Below are 17,347 nucleotides of genomic sequence, written 5' to 3' on the forward strand. Positions count from 1 at the left end.
CGCGGCCCCTCCATGACGCAGTTCCGTGTGACGCTCTGAGGGACGTCCGGGCGGGCGGATTTGAAATTGCGAGCGGGCGGCGGCGCTGGCGGTAAGGGCAGGGCGAGGAGCGGGAGGGGAGCGGCAGCAACACCAACACCAACACCCACACCCACACCCTCACCCTCACCCTCACCCACCGGGACAAATGTCCGTGCGGCGGCGGTGGTAGTGGTGGTGAGTCCCGGGCTGGCCTCGCTGCTGGGTGCCCCGATCGCCCTCGGTACGGTTTAGACGCGCTCTCAGGGCGAGAGGGCGGAGCTGCGCCCGGCTCTGCCGCGCTCCTGCTCTCTTCTCTTTTTTTTCTTGCTGGCGTGCTGGCTCTGGCAAACTGCTCTTCCATCTCTGCTGCAGCTCTGCTCTTACAGCGGGCTGGCTAATGGCAGCAGCAGCGTGGCCAGCAGGAGCAGGGCAGTGACAATCCTGGTACGCGGCGCTGGTGAGGCCGCGCCTCAGTGCTGTGTCCAGTTCTGGGCCCCTCCGTTCAAGAAGGACACTGAGGGGCTGGAGCGTGTCCAGAGAAGGGCAGCGGAGCTGGGGAAGGCTCTGGAGCACAAGTCCCATGAGAAGTGGCTGAGGGAGGTGGGGTTGTTGAGTTTGGTGAAAAGGAGGCTCTGGGCAACCTTGTAATTCTGGAAACACCTGAGAGGAGGCTGTAGCCAGATGGGGGTCGGCCTCTTCTCCCAGGCAACGAGCAACAGGACACGGGCTCAAACTGTGCCAGGCTTTGGTGGGACAGTTGGAGGAATTCCTCCACAGAAAAGGCGATTGTACACTGGAATGGACTGCTGTCGTGAATGAGGGTGAGCTTGCTTAAGCAATCACCACACCTGCCCAGCATGATGGTGGAGTCAGTGTCCCTGGAGGTGTTTAAGGAAAGGCTGGATGTAGCACTTAGAGCTATGGTCTAGCTTACAAGATGGTGATTGCTCATAAGTTGGACTAGAGGATCTCACAGGTCTTTTCCAGCCTAATTGATTCTGTTATACTAGAAGCTAATCACTTGCTATGTTTGTGAAAATTCAATCTTTTTGTGGTTGGTCCCAGTTAAAATAATGGACTAATGCAGCTTCTTCCCCAGACACAGTGAACTCATGAATATGCTGCCCTATGAATTGAGCTTGAGAGCTAGACTTCTGTTGTGGTTTGTGAGCAGTGTAACTGGAAGTAAAATGAAGCAACAGTTTATACTAATAATGTGTTTTGGTAATGTTTGTAGTGGAGGGGGCTTATATTAGTTATAATTCAGTCATTTAAGCCTATCCCACAAATGAGATACACTTTCTGCCCTCTACAGAGGTTCTAACTTTTCTCTAAAAAATCCTTTTTCTGTTTCTCTGATTCTGCTGCATTTCTTCTGTATTTTCCTCTCCCTGGATTTCTCAGCCTGCTTTGGACTGAATTCTCTTGGGACCCTCCCTCATGAGGAGCTCTGCTTATCTCAGTTCTTGTGATTTGATGAAAACTCCCCAGCTCGTTAGAATCTTGTTTTTCGTGTTTATTGGAAGGTCATCACAAAACTTGGCAGGTCTCTCCAGACTGACTGCACAAGGTTATATCTTTGCAATCTGGTACATTTCTTTCTTCTGATGGTACAAACAGGCCTTGTGGCTCATCCCGTGCCCGACAGCACAAAATGGCCCCGAACTACACAGTTCTTTTCTCTTTATACCTATTTTTACCCAATTAACAATAGACACGTATATTATTTTTCTTAATGACCTAATGACCCATCACCTATATGCTGCACTGTGGCATTTTCTGTCCAATCACTTACTATAACCCAAAACCTCTAGAGGAAGAACATGAAGAAGAAAGAAGAAGGACAAGAGACAACACCCTAAATCGTCCATCTTGCCTTCTGTTCTCTAAACTAACTTTTTCACCCAGTGACTTAAGAAAACTTTCTAATCTACACACTTACACTTTTAGCTTTTTCTATCTAATTTTAACAGCTGTTTTCATGTATCACATGAAAACATGCTCATGAATTTCATGTTATATGAAATTCAGTGTTTTTCTGGATCTTAGAACTAAGTATCAGAAACAAGGTTTCACACTTTGTATCTCAGACTCCAACGGAAAGCTGGCATTTTTTTCCTGAATTAATTCTGTTTACTTCAAATTCCACCTTAATGCCACTGTGGGGACTAATATTCCACTTTGATTTATATTCTGCATGCATAGTCTGAAGACAGCCATAATATTACCTCAGAACAGGTTTTCCAGTTATTGTGCTATGATGCTGGGGGATCAGTTGCAAATGAATTGGTAGGCTCAGACTGAGCAGCTCAGGAGCTGATGTATGGCTGAAGTGCTGTAAGCAGTACTTGTGAACTCGTGGTAGTGTGGCCTTTTTCCCAGTGGACTGAACTGAAAAATTTCTCAAGCTCTTTTGCTTTTGGAACCTGGGGGTTTGAAGTGACCAAATAGAAAGAAAGGCAAAACAGTAGGTTTGGAGTAACCACTGACTCTTTCATCAATAAAACAGTTGATTTAAAAGACTGTGGCTGCTCTTACATATTTCTGGAGTCTAACATAATCAATCTTTTTTTTGATCCAGTGTACAGGTCTACTTCTTTATTCTGAGCTTTTGGGAAATCATTGTGGCATTTAGAAAACAAAATACCCTTAGACCCTGTATTTTCTGACACTGCTGCAATACTGAGGGATTTACAGCAGTCACAATGAGGCGAAGCTCAAGTATTGCTGGAAGCAGCAGCCGACAATCTATGATGGCACTGAGAGTGGAGGACAGCAACAAGATGGGTCTTCAAACACCTCAGATGTAAGTCTTGCCTGTCAGATTGCTAAAAATAATTATATAAAGCTAATTCTGAAGAGATTTATCATAGTGTGTGTGAGTAGCAACTGAGAAAAAAACCCGAAACAGTGAGAAGTCTCCTTACAGCCAAGCATGTTTGCACAAGTGCTCCAGTTTTGCAACAATACTTGCTTTAACCTTTTTGTATACCTGTGTCATGTTTCAAAGGGTAACCCCTTGTTACATGTTGCTTAGGAGATGGCTGGGTGCATGAGCTGACCTTTCTAAGATGTTGCTGTGATGAAGGTGTTTAGGAATATATGAGTGCATGTATAGTTCTTGTAAAAGCAAGAGATGAATTGGTAGAAACAGTCACTTGAATCCTTCTCTCTATTCCTAAGGAAGGACAGAAGCACCCTTGGGAAGCTGAGCATGAGCAAACCTACATCTGGAGCTTCAGAAGGAAAAGCCAGCTGTTCTGGGAACAGGTATGTATAGGTTTTGTTCTCTGCACTGTATATTAAAACAAAAATGGTCCTATATAATTTTGGAATTTTTCTTTCTTGACTGGTTTTTGTTATAGGGAATAATGGATCCGAGGCAAGCAGACCTTCAGGCCTGCCTTCCTCCAGTCCTTGATCAATAAACAATAATGTTGTGGAGCAGGAATTGCTTTGGGAGCTTTTTTTTTTTCTTTTGGGGATGACGTGCACTGCAGACCTTAAGAGTATCTCATTACATTTTTTTTGTTTAAGGAAGAATGAAATCTAAAGTATACTCTGCATTAATTTCCTCTCTCTGAGGTACTAACCTTCCAAAAATCTAAAATCTTTCTGCTTAGCTCATGACTTTCTGTGTTGTGGGTATCTTCTTTCATAGGATCCCCAATGCTGCAGGAGTCTATTCCTTTTAAATAGTCCTTAAATATTTTGGTCTTTATTCACAGTCACCAACATGATTTCTTCATCTTTGGGTTTGTTTTCTGCTCTCTAAAAGTTTATTTCTTTCAATAAAATGATGACATTATTCATCTAGGACGCAGTAATCCCTTTGTTGCACATGTGGCATTGTGGCTTCCACGTCGATGATGTTTATCCAATCACCTTAAATGAAGAGAAGACTTCAAGTATCACTTTGTATAACAAATGCAAAGAAAATATCAACATAGCATTTGTGCTGTGACTTAAAACATGAAGAGTGTTCTTCTTTCTATGTATTGTCACAAGACCTGTGTTTACTGTCTGTCCTTAGAGCGAGTGGGGCTGGAGGGTCCCGCAGCAGCCAGCACGGTGTGTTTGGGACAGAAAAGATAAAGGATCCCAGGCCCCTTCATGACAAAACATTCATTCAACAATGTATCAAGAAGCTTTATGAGGTAACATATTAACTCCTTCTGCACTTATGTTATGAGGTGTAAAATATATTAATCAGAAGGGTCCTTTCTCTTGGTTTCAACTCTTAAGTTTTATTTAGTGACTGGTATTCTGTGTTTCTTTTGCACAGTTCCTCCTTGAGAATGCTTATGGCCACAATGTTTCCATGAAATCTCTACAATCTCCATCAGTTAAGGACTTTTTAAAGATCTTCACCTTTATCTATAGATTCCTCTGCCCTTCTTATGAGCTGCCTGACTCAAAATTTGAGGAGGAAATTCCCAAAGTTTTTAAAGACCTTGGGTAAGATGATTATTGTTATTCTCCTGGGCTGAATAGATATGATATGGCTAGAAATTTAAAAGCTAAGAATTCCGCATTGATAGTTGGGGAGAATGGATAGGTTTTTTAATTCAGATGAGACTCTAAAAGTACAATGTTGTGATAGTTTTGTTTCACTTTTGTTTAGCTCTAGATTTACTTGCTGATTTCCAGAGTCTACTATACATTTTATATTTAAACCTGCAGAACTATAAGCTCTTGGAATCTTGCTTTGTAACATTAAATTTAATTGATTATTTATATAAAAATTTGAAAGGTAGGACAGAATTCTTCTTGACAAACCTTTCTGTTCATTCTGTTAGAGTCTAACCACTAAAATTTCCAGAATTTTTGGATCAAGTCAATTTAGTTTAAAATATATTTTACTGCAATTACACTTATTCTGCTTTGAAAGCAGAATGTGGAAATAACAAAAATTACTGTTGAGGTGAAAAAACGCTAAGTAGCTGAGTGGTTTATTGCTGAATTTGTTCAATGTTTGAAATTATTAATGCCCCAACACTTTCCCAGAAAGAAAACCCTCTGCCTATTGTTAATTGTGAATTTTCAATCTCATTAAAAAAAAAAAAAGTCTATTTTACTCCTGTAGATATGAATCCGTGATGGTGTGAAAGTGCCAGGGCTCCTTAAACGTAGGTGTAAATCTGTTTTTTTCACTTCTCGGCATTTTAATAAAATTTTGTTTTAATCTGTAACATTTCAAACTGCTGACCTAGTGTTGAAAAGGATTACACTGCTGCACCAAGAGTGTCATTTTGGATAAAATTACTAATTCTGACAACTCACTTGAGGTTGTCTTTTGGGAGTTCAAGAAGCATCTGGATGACACTCCTGATCATACGGTTTAGTTGTAGGCAGTCCGATGAGGAGCAGGGAGTTGAGTTTGTTGATCCTTAGCGATCTTTTTCAAATCAAGATATTCTACGAATCACAAAATGAGAAACCCACAATAATTGAATAAAATAATGCTGTAAGAACTTAATTTCCTTTGAAGTACAGTATAAAGTGCAATTGAGTTTGCTCTTCCTTCTGTGCTTTCATCTGCATATAAAAACGTGCTGCTTTATTTTCCAAATATGCTGGTTTGTTTTGGTCACTGTGTGACACAGCTATTAAAAATGTATCTTCTTTGGCCTTATAGGTACCCCTTTGCTCTGTCAAAAAGCTCCATGCGTACCGTGGGTGCACCACACACCTGGCCTCAGGTTGTGGCAGCTTTGGTTTGGTTAATTGATTGTGTCAAGGTAACATTAAACAAATCTCTTTAACATATAGGTAAAGAAAAAGTTGGGTGTTCTTAGCTGTAATCTGGGAGCTGACCCTCAGCCTTACGTTTTAGTAACTTTTAAAGTGAGCTTTTCATGTTATATTGTGATATTTTTTTCTTTAAATGTATGCACTGGATAGACTAAAGTATAAAAAAAAGGTGGGGAAACACTGACTTATGCATACATTAAACATGAAAAGTTAATGGGTACAATCATTGAATAGAACATCTATCTTCAGTGCAAATGTTGTGACATCTACCATTCTCTCCTAAATCTGAAATCCAAGGATGTAATTTTCAACTGAAATTATTCAAATGTCCTGTAATTCTTATATAGAGTGGCATGTTTTGTGTTTGGGTGGGGTGTTTTGATTTAATTTTGGTTTTATTTGAGTTTTTTCGTTGTGGTAATTGTTGCTGCTGCCAGCTCCAGTCTAAGCAAAATTTGGAATCTGTGACAGAAGTTCACCACTGCTGACCTAAGCACCCATGAACATCCTTGTCCTTTTTTGCTGAAAAGACACAAGACAATTTGGCAGTGTTGACTGTCCAGTTCATGCCTCTTTACCTGTGTGTTTAGTCAACTCAACACAGGCTCATTCCAACCTGCTTGCTGAAATCCTAATCCAGTGTTACTTTGCTTCTTATGAAACCAATATGAAAACGAATGGATGTCTCCACGTTTGCTCTTTGTGTGTGCACCTCTGCTTTTCAGCTGTACAATGCATTCAGGGAAAACCCACCATCGTATGATGATGAACAGGCCTGGGGAGGAGAGACGGATGATGGAATTGTACATCATAAGGTACCATAAAAAGGGAATTAGAATCAGAATTGCTCAACTGAATTTTGCCATGTGCTGTAGCAGCACAATTTAAATACAGTTTAGGTTGCTGTGTCATGTACTTAGAGATTCTGTTCCCTTTTTTATTCACAACACTTTCTAGGAAGTAGAGTAGCATTATATAAAAAGCCTGATCATCTGTTTCCTGAGCAGGCATCATGGCCAGTCTGTTGGTGAAGACTGGGTATTAAACAGAAATGCCTTATTCTCCAAGCACCTACTGTTTCAGTTCTCCTTTGTGGAGAAAGGGAATCATGCTGCTTATTGTTTTAATAGAGTTTCTGGTATGTTTTGCTGTAGCACTTGAGACTTCTGAAGTTCACAGAAGTGCAGTGTAAAGACAGTGACTTAATTCTAAATATAGTGGCTCCTGCCAGTATCTAGTCAGTTAACTATGTAAAAATTGATTATAAAGTTTTATTTCTGAGCCACAAAATAGGGTGGCAATGTAATTCAGGGTCTTAAAAATCCAACAGCTTGGTTTCTTTTTAATTTATCATTTATTTTTAGTACTACTCAGATTTAACTCGGTGTTAACACACAACAGGTCTTTGGAAGGGGTCACATTATAAGCTAAACATTTAATTAGAAAATTGCAAAAATCAAGTTAAATCATAATTTTGGACTAAGGTTACAACCTGATGGTTGGCAAGTAAAAATGTTTTTAAATTCAAAATGTTCTTCAACACTGACACTTATGCATATATGTTGATACAGAATTCACAATATTGGTGTAATTGCTTCTGAAACATCTGTAACAGTGTCTAGCAGATTCTTTTTGGGTAAGCTTTCGTTAATTCTAGATTAGTTCTTTGACATCTGCAGATCTGAATTTTAACGGTCATATTTACTCAAGAGATCTGTTAAACAGATCTCCGGTTTCCATAAACTAGCCTGAGAGAATCATATCCGTCAAAATGAAAAAGTCTTAAATATGGTACCTTCAATCCTTGTTAAATATTACAGAAATATACAGAATTTCTAGACCTTTCATACGGTGAATTATAGGTACCTCCTTCTGTCTGAATATAATCTGTTGACATTCTTTGCTCAAAGGAAAGAAAAATGTTTAATTTTACAAAAGTACAATCAAAGCATTGAAAGATATTTTGGTGTCTGCTTAATTCCAGTGACTGAGTAGCTTTAGACTACCCAGATATTTTACAGGCCTTGGAATTGTTGAAATGAAAGATTTTTAAATTGTTTTCAGCTTTTCATGGACTACTGTGTGAAGTGCTATGATCTTTTCATGCAAGGGAGAGATACCTTTGAAGAGTTGGATGCTGAAGTGCAGTCAAAATTAAGTAAGTTTTTGAGTTTTAATTAAGTATTCAATTGTGTTACTGGTTTTTCTCCTAACATCAGTTTGTTTGGTTTACAAGTGGAAGTGATCTAAGGGAATCTCGAATTCCTAAGTACCTTTTGGTTACTTCAACTTTTAATGCTCTCTTTTTTATATATTTTTTACCAGTACAGATGGATAGGTCATGATCTGCTATCAGCTGTAGCTGTGTCACCTGTTTTTTTAATGGTTTGTCACAGAAAACCAGTGTACAATTCTTCAGATGCAAACTCCCATCTATGCAGATGACTCTTGTTCATGTCATATTTATGTCTTGTTTATGGCAAAGCTAACAATTAAAAATAAAAAAAAAGGAGGATTATCAGAGGATGCACACCTGATCACTAAGAAAGTTCATCTTTTGAAAGCTCTGGAAACAGTCTGCAAGTTTCAAACTCTGTTGTGAGGGTTCTTGTGTATGATTCAGCATGTACCTGTGTTTGTCTTCAGGTGGTGGAAAATTATTAGGTTTTTTTTACTCACTCACCACCTACAAAAATACAAACAGAATGTGAGAACAAGGAAGAAAAGTGTTGCTTACTTTCTTTGATTTCCTACGAAAAGCCAGACTAAGGGCTCTTTGTTTGCAAACTGGAGCCATCAGTTGGAGAGGAAACAAGCTACCACACTGTTACTGGATATTAGGAAAAAATAATCATCCCATTCTTTGGCAAAGCCAAGTGAAGTAAGGGAAAAGATGTCTCAAGAAGCAAGGAAGTATATGGATAAGAAAGAGGTTGTTAAATAAGTTTGATCTGTTCTAACTTCACAAGGTAGTCTGCCTTGTATACTCTCTTGTGGTTTGGGCTGTATGAGAGTTTGGAAACTCTTACCCCTTGGGAGTGACTTTGAAATCTTTTTGTCATGAAGACTGAGAAACCCATTTCTCTTCTTGTGTGTTTTGGGGGTTTTGCCTAGTTGCATTTGAAGGAAGGGTTTTTCTGATAAGTTCTTGGGTTTTCGTAGTTACTTCTTCAGTGTAAAATAATTGTGCGGATAATGGGTGCTTACTGTGCTGAAGCTTAAGTTCAGATACTCAAAATAGGTGGTGATATTAGTGAGATTAATTTGTAACCCCACTTTCTCTTCTCTCCTACAGAGGATTTATTTAATGTAGATCAAGCCCGGATAGAAAGTTTAGAAGCTGAGAACAAAAGACTTCAAGAAGAGATTGCAAGACTAGAAAAAGAGAAGGAAAGCGAGCCAGTTAGTAAATTGTGTCTCTGTTTTTATGGTGGAGTTGAACTTTATATTATTGACCGTTTCTGAATGAAGATACTTACAATACATAACAAATGGAAAATTATTTTCAGTGCTTTAAGTTTTTAATTAGGCCAGGTTTTTACAGACTTTATACCATTGTAGAACAAGGCTTTTTCTGTGGAGTGTTCAGTGACTATTTGTTTGATAATGTGCAGATGTTTCCAGATAATAAGGTCTTGTATTGACTGAAATATTAATAAAATACTTGAACCTCTTTTTTTTAATATAACTTTCAAGATTATTTTTTCCAAATGTGTTGGTATGAGGCGTGGGATTCAGTGGTAACAATATATTTTATGGAAAATATTTTGCTTGAAAAGCTGGATTCTGCTTTTAATGCATCATGAGCTTAAAAATGGGTTAGTGCCTGTGCAGGTGGCAAATTAAAACTCTTGCTGTGCAAAATGTGCTGGGTTTATTCCTGGCTTTCCATGCCCTAGTTTTATCTGCCTTCCATATATTATTAGAGTTTAGTTGTGAACTACTGTAGTAAGAATTTTCTAAGTGCAGTGTCTGATGCAAATGAGAGACGTAATGCTGCAATGCAAGAATCTTTTCAGGCTTCTTAGCTGTTATTTTAAAGGTGCTTGACTTGACTCAGCTCTCACAGGGCTAAAAAATTGTTAAAGTTCTTTAGTTTTATATTTGTGCTATTGATATTGACCAATTATTCTACTGTCTTGTCTGGAACGTGAAGTCATTATTTTATATTCATCTAAGAGTGGTTGTTCTTCTCATCCATTTCCTAGGATCGTAGAGTAACGCTACGAAAAGTGAAATCATCTCTTGAAGGAGACGTCCAGAAATACCAGGCTTATTTGGCTAGTCTGGAATCTCATGTAGCTGTCCTTGATCAAAAGCTGGAAAGTGTTAACAGTGAAGTTGAGACAGCAGGTAAGGAGGCCTTGATCACAGTCAGGACAGTGTAGCTAGAAATAGTCTTCAAGTTGGAGCTCTTAGCTTGAGGACAGAGGTTGATCCTTGGAGTAGGATGATGCTACAAATAAGCTTTACAGAATGGATTGCTAATAAAGATACTTTTTGTCTAATAGTTCTTTCATGTCCATTTCACAAATGTTTTGTGAGCTTAGAAATTGAAGTAGAAGCAATGAAGCAGGAGAATGCCCGGCTCCGGCATGTCTTAGATAACCAAAAGTACTCAGCTGTGGACATTGAGAGAGTAAATCACGAGAGAAATGAGCTGCAGCAAACCATTAACAAGCTGACCAAGGAACTGGAAGCAGAAGAACATCTGCTGTGGAATGAAGAGCTAAAATATGCTAGGAATAAAGAGGCGGTATGTGAAAACCACACTACACTGAGAGGTGGCTGTCAGTTGTCATCATATAAGCTTCAAATTGGAGTCTTGATAGTTTATTTCCTATATAATCTAACACCACCATATGTGTATCTAACCAGATAAAACTGACAAGAATGGCCTCTGTTTACATTATCGCTGAAAGATGTTTCTCTTTTTTTCCCCCCTTTTTTCTGTTTTGCACTTAATGGAAGCGTATTCTTTTTTTTTCCTCCAGAAGAGATGTGGCTAGAATATGAATCACTGTCAGCTCTCACTGCTATAGCAGTGATAAGAGCTTTGATAACATTAGCATGCCATTGCTTTGATAACACAAGAAATTTCAGACTAATGTTAATATTTCATAGCAAGGAAGCAAGGCAAAACTATTATTTGAATCAATAGCTTTGCATGCATTTAGGGCTTGATTAGTTCTTTGTGTAGAAGTTGTAACTTCTTTTAAGGGCAAAGTTCAATCCCTTCAAACAGAATGAAAATATATAGTCCTATAGGTGATAGGATTTAAAAGCTTCTGTTTTGCCCGTTGGAGAACTAAAGAAAAAAGTTTCAAATATATTTGGTAAGGTTACCCTTTATCAAGCACTTGTATTAACTTAAATCCTTCTGTACAAGTATGAAGCACATAAAACTGGAAAAAAAAAACCCTGAGTACTTTGTTTGCATATAAATAGCACTCATTAATTAGAAGTTAGAGCATTTAATAAGCTTAGTTTAGAGGTATGCTCAAGTTAGTTGTAAGGATGTGTGGCTGTGTGGCATTTCCTGTCAAGATGAATGAGAGAAGGCATATTGACCTGATGACTGATCATTGGTTTAGTGTTATTTTCCTGCATGTTTTTAGTTCCCTATCAGCTAATTCTCAAAAACTTGAGGCAGGAAAAATTATGGCAGATGAATCTGGAAAACCACAGGTGAAGCTGTTCAGTGTCAGCCACATACCCTGAGAAACCTGGCTGTATTATATGTATGCTTCTTAAAGTACTGTATGAATGCTTCTTGCAAAGCTTTTCACTTTTATCTCTTCTATGATTTCTGCCCTTGTCTCCTCTGAGCAGATTGATAAGCAACTGGCAGAGTATCATAAACTGGCTCGAAAGTTGAAATTAATTCCAGTAACTGCTAAGAATTCCAAAGGCCACGACTTCGAGATTCAGTTTAATCCTGACGAAGGACCAAATTGCCTACTCAAATACGGAACTCAGATCAAGGTAAGCAGAGTCAACACTGAAGGCTTTAGTTACCACTCACAAAAAATATGTGTTTCTTTGAAAGTGCTGGAAAGGTCTCTGTCTCACAATGAAATGTCGTTGAGAAGTTTGTGTGATGAGTCACTATAATGATGTTGTATATGAAAGATGTTTGGGTTTGGAGAATGCAGTAGCCTAAAAAATATAGAAAGAAAAGTTGTACTGGGGTGCATCTTGGTTCAAATAAGCAAATTGCATTTGTCCGATCTTCTTGTATGTGTATTACAGGTTCCCCTCATGGAGATCATCAACGAGACTGAGGAAGAAATCATTAAAGCTACTCAACGGAAAATGACTTTGGAAGATACTTTGGAAAAGGTGTGTTGGCTAATGAAGATTAGGACTAAAATACCAGCCCTAAAACCTTATCTGCTGCTTTCATTCAACCTTTTACATGGGTGAAGTGTGGTGTGGTGGGTTGGATTTTTGAATTGATTGGGGTTTTTCTGAGGACAAGTAGAGGGGGAGAAGCTGTGAGAAAACTTTAATTGTGATGGAACGTAAAAGTTTTTCTAGGAATTGGGGACTTCATTGGTTGCAATATTGTCTATTCCCTGAATTAAAGTTTATCAAGGTTACATATATTTGACCATAAATATTGGAAATATTTGTTTTTAATAAGTTGCCCATTCCAGTCGATTGTGTGGCTTACCATCACTGACAAATTGTCATCAGGAAGATTTTTAGCAATACTTGGTTTGCTGGTATCCCAGCCTAGCCTATTTTGTTTTTTGGGAGCTAGCAGGTATAGTTTGTGATGGCATCTATTTGTATGTTGGAATTCTTTCTGAACCATATTTCCTCGGTTACGTTTTCATCCTAGGTGAATATAGAGCTAGCGGACAAGAAACGCAGTGTGAAAATGCTGGCAGAAGAAGCTGAAAAGCTAGATGATCTTTACCAGCAGAAGCTTAAGGTAGAACTTCTTACAGCTTGATGACAAGTCATCCTTAATCATACCCTTATCCTTAACCTTTGTGTTTATAGATAAGTTTTGGGGGTTGCATTTTTGTTTGGGCTTCTGCCTTTGCCTTCTTCCCTTCCTCTTACAGGATTTTTTCATTCTTTTCAGAAAAGTTATTTGACTGCTACCTTAACTGAATCAGTTTTCACTCACTTGTAAGAGAATCTGGCATGATACTGTAGCAGATCCTGGAAATCTTAAATTACTGTGTCCATTAATAAAAGCAGCAGCAATCCTCTGACCAGAATCTGCCATGTCTAATTAATTTGTATATAATAAATACATTTATATTTTTTAGTAAACACGTTTAATCAGCCTCTGTAGAAAATAAGGAAATCTTTTGGCTAGCCAAAAGTACGTTAAATTGTTTTAATGATCTCAAACTGCTGCTTGCTTTAGGTTCCTTTCCCAGCACAGGAGCAGTCCCTATCCTTTTCCCCACTTGCAGTTCAGCAACAAAACACAGCCCTCTGTTAACAACAGAGTGGCTATTTTGGTACCTCCCAACTTCTCTGACAACACTGTTTTGCTGGGGCTGAGGTGCTCTGCAGAAAAATGTTCTTTGAACTAAGCCAGTGTTTACCAGATATGCTCTTGTAAATCCTAACTCCTTTTGCTATAGCCATGAAACAGGGTTGTTTCACTGCTAATACCTGCTGAGTTGGCTAAGGACAATTAATTTAGTTTCTATTTTTCAAAACCACATGAAATTTAGCTTTTGTTCTGTGCTCTTGCATATACTTTTCTCTGAAGTTAAGCTCATAAAATATACAGTTGCCATTGGATATGTAATTTTTAAAATGCTGTTTGTAAGTGTTAAGTATTAAAGTTATTTTTTAAGGATGATGCTTCAGTAATCTACCAGAATTGCATGTCGGGTTGATGACAGAATTTTGTTTGGTTTTGTGTGTAGCATCAACAGTGTCATTCTCCTTGAAGAGATGATTGCTTGGAATTGCACTCTCAGACAAAAAGGAAAAGCTGTTTTCGCACTCAAATGTGGTTATATTTTTTTAACCTAGAAACAGTTGCTCATGATGTGCCATTTCTAAGCTATATAGACTATCTAAGCAACACGTTTGGAGTTTAACTGTGAGGGGAAACGAGCTGCAACACAGACCTTTAAATATGGTCAAAGGAATAAAGAGATGGTTAGGCTTGTTATGGGATGGGGATGATACAGAAAATAGCTGAAACTTTATGTTTGGGAGGGATATCCTTGGGTTTTCTTTTTTTCATTTCTGAAATTCAAGTTACTCGTGTGAGATTTGAATTCAAGCATTAGAATGTAATCAGGTAATAAAAAGAAGAAAAATAAAACTAAATTATTCCTGAGCAACGCAATTTTTTTCTCCTCTTATGACTACAGGAGATAGAAGAGGAAGAGCAAAAATGTGCAAATGTACGGGAATCATTAGAAAAGCATAAATAGTTACTTGAGAGTGGTGTCTATGATGGTCTCAGTGAAGCCACAAATGAATTGCATGATCTCCAACGACAGTAAGACTCCTAACTTCCGTGTTTGCCTTGTTTGTTTTTTAAGGATAAAGATATTCTCTTGAATGTAACATAAAGTTGTTTCAGCATGTATCCATCTCAGTGCATCAATTTCACAAGTTAACAGCTGAAAAGTGTTTCTCCTCAACACTATTTTGCTAGAATATTTGTCTGCTGTATCAAAACTCCTGTTTTCCATGTAATTTTTTATATATATATATATATATATGGTTGTAGCAAAGAAATTAGTTCCCAAACTTACATTTTATACCTCGAAGTCTGGAAAGAGTATTCGGACTCTAAGGTACATTGCATCTTATCAGTTAGCAAAATACAGGCTTTTTTTTTTTTTTTTTAAATTGAGTATTAATATATTCTAACTTGGTTCAAATTAATACTAATAGAAAAAAGTATGGCTAAATATGATGCTAAATCAGACTTGAAGTGATTGTTTTAAATGTTAGGAATTCTTTCATTTAGGACACGACCTTCTGAGTATCTTTACTTTTTAGATATCAAATTGTTCTGCAAACAACAACAGAAGAGAAGAGAAAAATCGGTGCTAACTTGAACCATCTTATAGAAACAGTTGCTACTCATATAGCATCTATAGTGGTAAGCTAAAATTTGATATCCAGAATTAAATCTCTCTAGAGACATTTGCAGTTAAACACTTGGAAACTAGAACTTATTCTTTCTAAGGAAATATCAGTTATTTAGCTGCTGCACAGAGTCCATGGAAACTGTTTAACTGAAATCAGTTAACCTCTGCAATGACTGCTTAAAATGCTTTAGCAGAACCTGTACAATAGATACCATGATAGAGCTAATAAAGTTTTCTGTACCTCTTTTCTAGAAATACCTTGATGAACAGAATGTGAAAATTCACAGAGACTATGAAGAATTCATGTCTGAAGATCTATTGTCGAACCTGACCAGCATCCTAGACAGCTATAAAAAGAAGGCTGAAAGTCTCTAATCACTAGAAGGATGGAGATAAAAATGTTGCATTTCTGAAGCTCTTGTATGGTGCCTTCTAAAAGGATGGATACCTGTATTTAGCTCTGAAACTGGTTTTAAGTGGAAGTAGTTATGAATGTTTTTTTGTTGACACAAATACATGAAAGAATTAAAAAATATATTTGCATTTTCTGAAGAAATGCTTTGCTCAGACTTTGTACTTGCAATAGCACATGTATACATGATGGGCACGTGCATGACAGACAGTTCACATCCTTCTCCAAGCTTCATTTTACTAACAAGACCAAATGTAAAATGTCTGTCTCCTGCTTGTTCAGTTCCCTATGAAACTGCACAGAGACACCTCTTACATGAGTAAAAAATCAAAATCTCTTTTAAGAAGATGATTATACCTTATCTAGTAGTCTTGTAAATAGTCTAGAAAAAGAAACATAGTGCCGTGGCACTGTCGATGGCAGGGGTGCCGCGACTACCCTGAAGAAGCCGTCCTGAAAAGGACTGCCCAGGGGCACAGGCACGTCCCTTGCCCGGCGAGTGGTCTCAGCTCAGCGGCAGCGTGCAGGCGACGCAGAGAGGGAGACTAGAGAGCTGTATGGCATTCCACTGAGAAACAGCCTTTATTGTAGCAGGGCCTTCAGTGAAGGGAGCCAGTGACAGCAGCTTTCTGAACTGGGGAAAAACCGGGGTATTTATAGGGAAGGAGAGGGGAGGGGGAAACTGGGATGCATGTAGCAGGGTGGAGTGGCAGGGGAGAACATCAATGGGAGTTTAACATAACTAACTCAAAGACCTCTGGGAGAGACACTTTTCTCTCTCTGAGAGAAAGTGCCTTGCCTAGGGAGAATCCTTCCAAGGGAGAGCCGGGATCTCGGGGTTGGCCTGTTCTTCGGCCTCCACAACATAGCAGTTTGAAAACCAAGTTTTGTCTTTAGCTCCTCATACTCCCAGATGAAAATTCACTGAACTTCTTGAATATGTGTACCAGAGAAAGTTCTAAGTAGGACATCATATGAATTCTTGGTGTTTATCTAGTCAGTTAGATTTGGTTCATGTTAAATACATCAAAATGGTCTAAAATGTCTGTATTCTTCTTGTTTGGCCAGTTGGACAGACTCTATTTGACTTTTCTTCCTCAAGAAAGTAACAGTGAAATCAGTGTATGGGCAGCTTTGGTCTAAAACAGTTTGAAGAAAGCGGATGGATGCTACGTGAAAATAGTATCTTTTTATCTATTCTGTGTATAATTTTGTGTTTAAAAAAAAATAAATAAAACCCAGCATTCATATCTTGGATAGTTTATGATGGTATTTCCTAATGAAAGCATTGAAGTATTTGAGAGTTGTCTTTAGAGGTCAGACATTCAAATATACAAAGATAAAAACAATTTTGCAGCTGCTTAAAGGCTTTTAGCAGCTGATAGGTAAAGGAAGCTGCTCCTTAATTGTACAATATTTGAATGAAACACTGATCCTTAGGATATACAACAAAACTTGAGTTAGACCATCTAAACACGGACTGCAAATACAAACTGAATTGTCTAATTCTAGGCTATTTCTGCAGAATGAGTTTAAAACTCAGTTGTCCTTAACATAGTGCATGAATTTTCTGGCCCTGGTATGATTATTTTGTTTCAGATATGATAATGATGACATTATTTAAGCTTCTAATTTTCTGTTCCTCTTATACTCCAGAACTTTAATTTGACAACTAGAAAAATCTTCTGACAGGTGGGAAGTTTTTATACTTTCTTTTGTTGTTCTCTTTTCTGTTATCTTTACAGACTCTTTGTTTTCTGTAACAAACTGCATCCCACTTCCTTGTCTTTAGAAGTTTTTTCCTTTTGTGATCTCTTTAAAAATTTGTTATCTAAAGCAATGTAGTAATCTAATGTAGCAAAACTATGAGTTATATATTGTCGTTCTAATTGGGAACGGCAGGAAGAACGACACGACTCTCAAGGGAGTCAGAACAGGAGAGAATCTCTAGTTTATTGCTACAGCCATGTTATATAGACTAGTTCGTGGAAAGTACAGAAAGGAAACTCTTATTGGTTAGTAAAGTACTACATTACCATCATTGGTCAGTGGGGTTCATCACCCCCCTGAC

The 17,347-nt window shown here is 38.1% G+C and overlaps 1 pseudogene; it reads left to right on the forward strand.

Annotated features, from left to right (window-relative positions):
* The first annotated feature begins 33 nt into the window (after nucleotides 1-33).
* On the forward strand, nucleotides 34-15,361 carry LOC131574240 (kinetochore protein NDC80 homolog; annotated as a pseudogene).
* Nucleotides 15,362-17,347: the final 1,986 nt, after the last annotated feature.

Source organism: Poecile atricapillus, unplaced genomic scaffold (genome assembly GCF_030490865.1).
Source record: "Poecile atricapillus isolate bPoeAtr1 unplaced genomic scaffold, bPoeAtr1.hap1 scaffold_192, whole genome shotgun sequence".
Lineage (NCBI taxonomy): Eukaryota > Metazoa > Chordata > Aves > Passeriformes > Paridae > Poecile > Poecile atricapillus.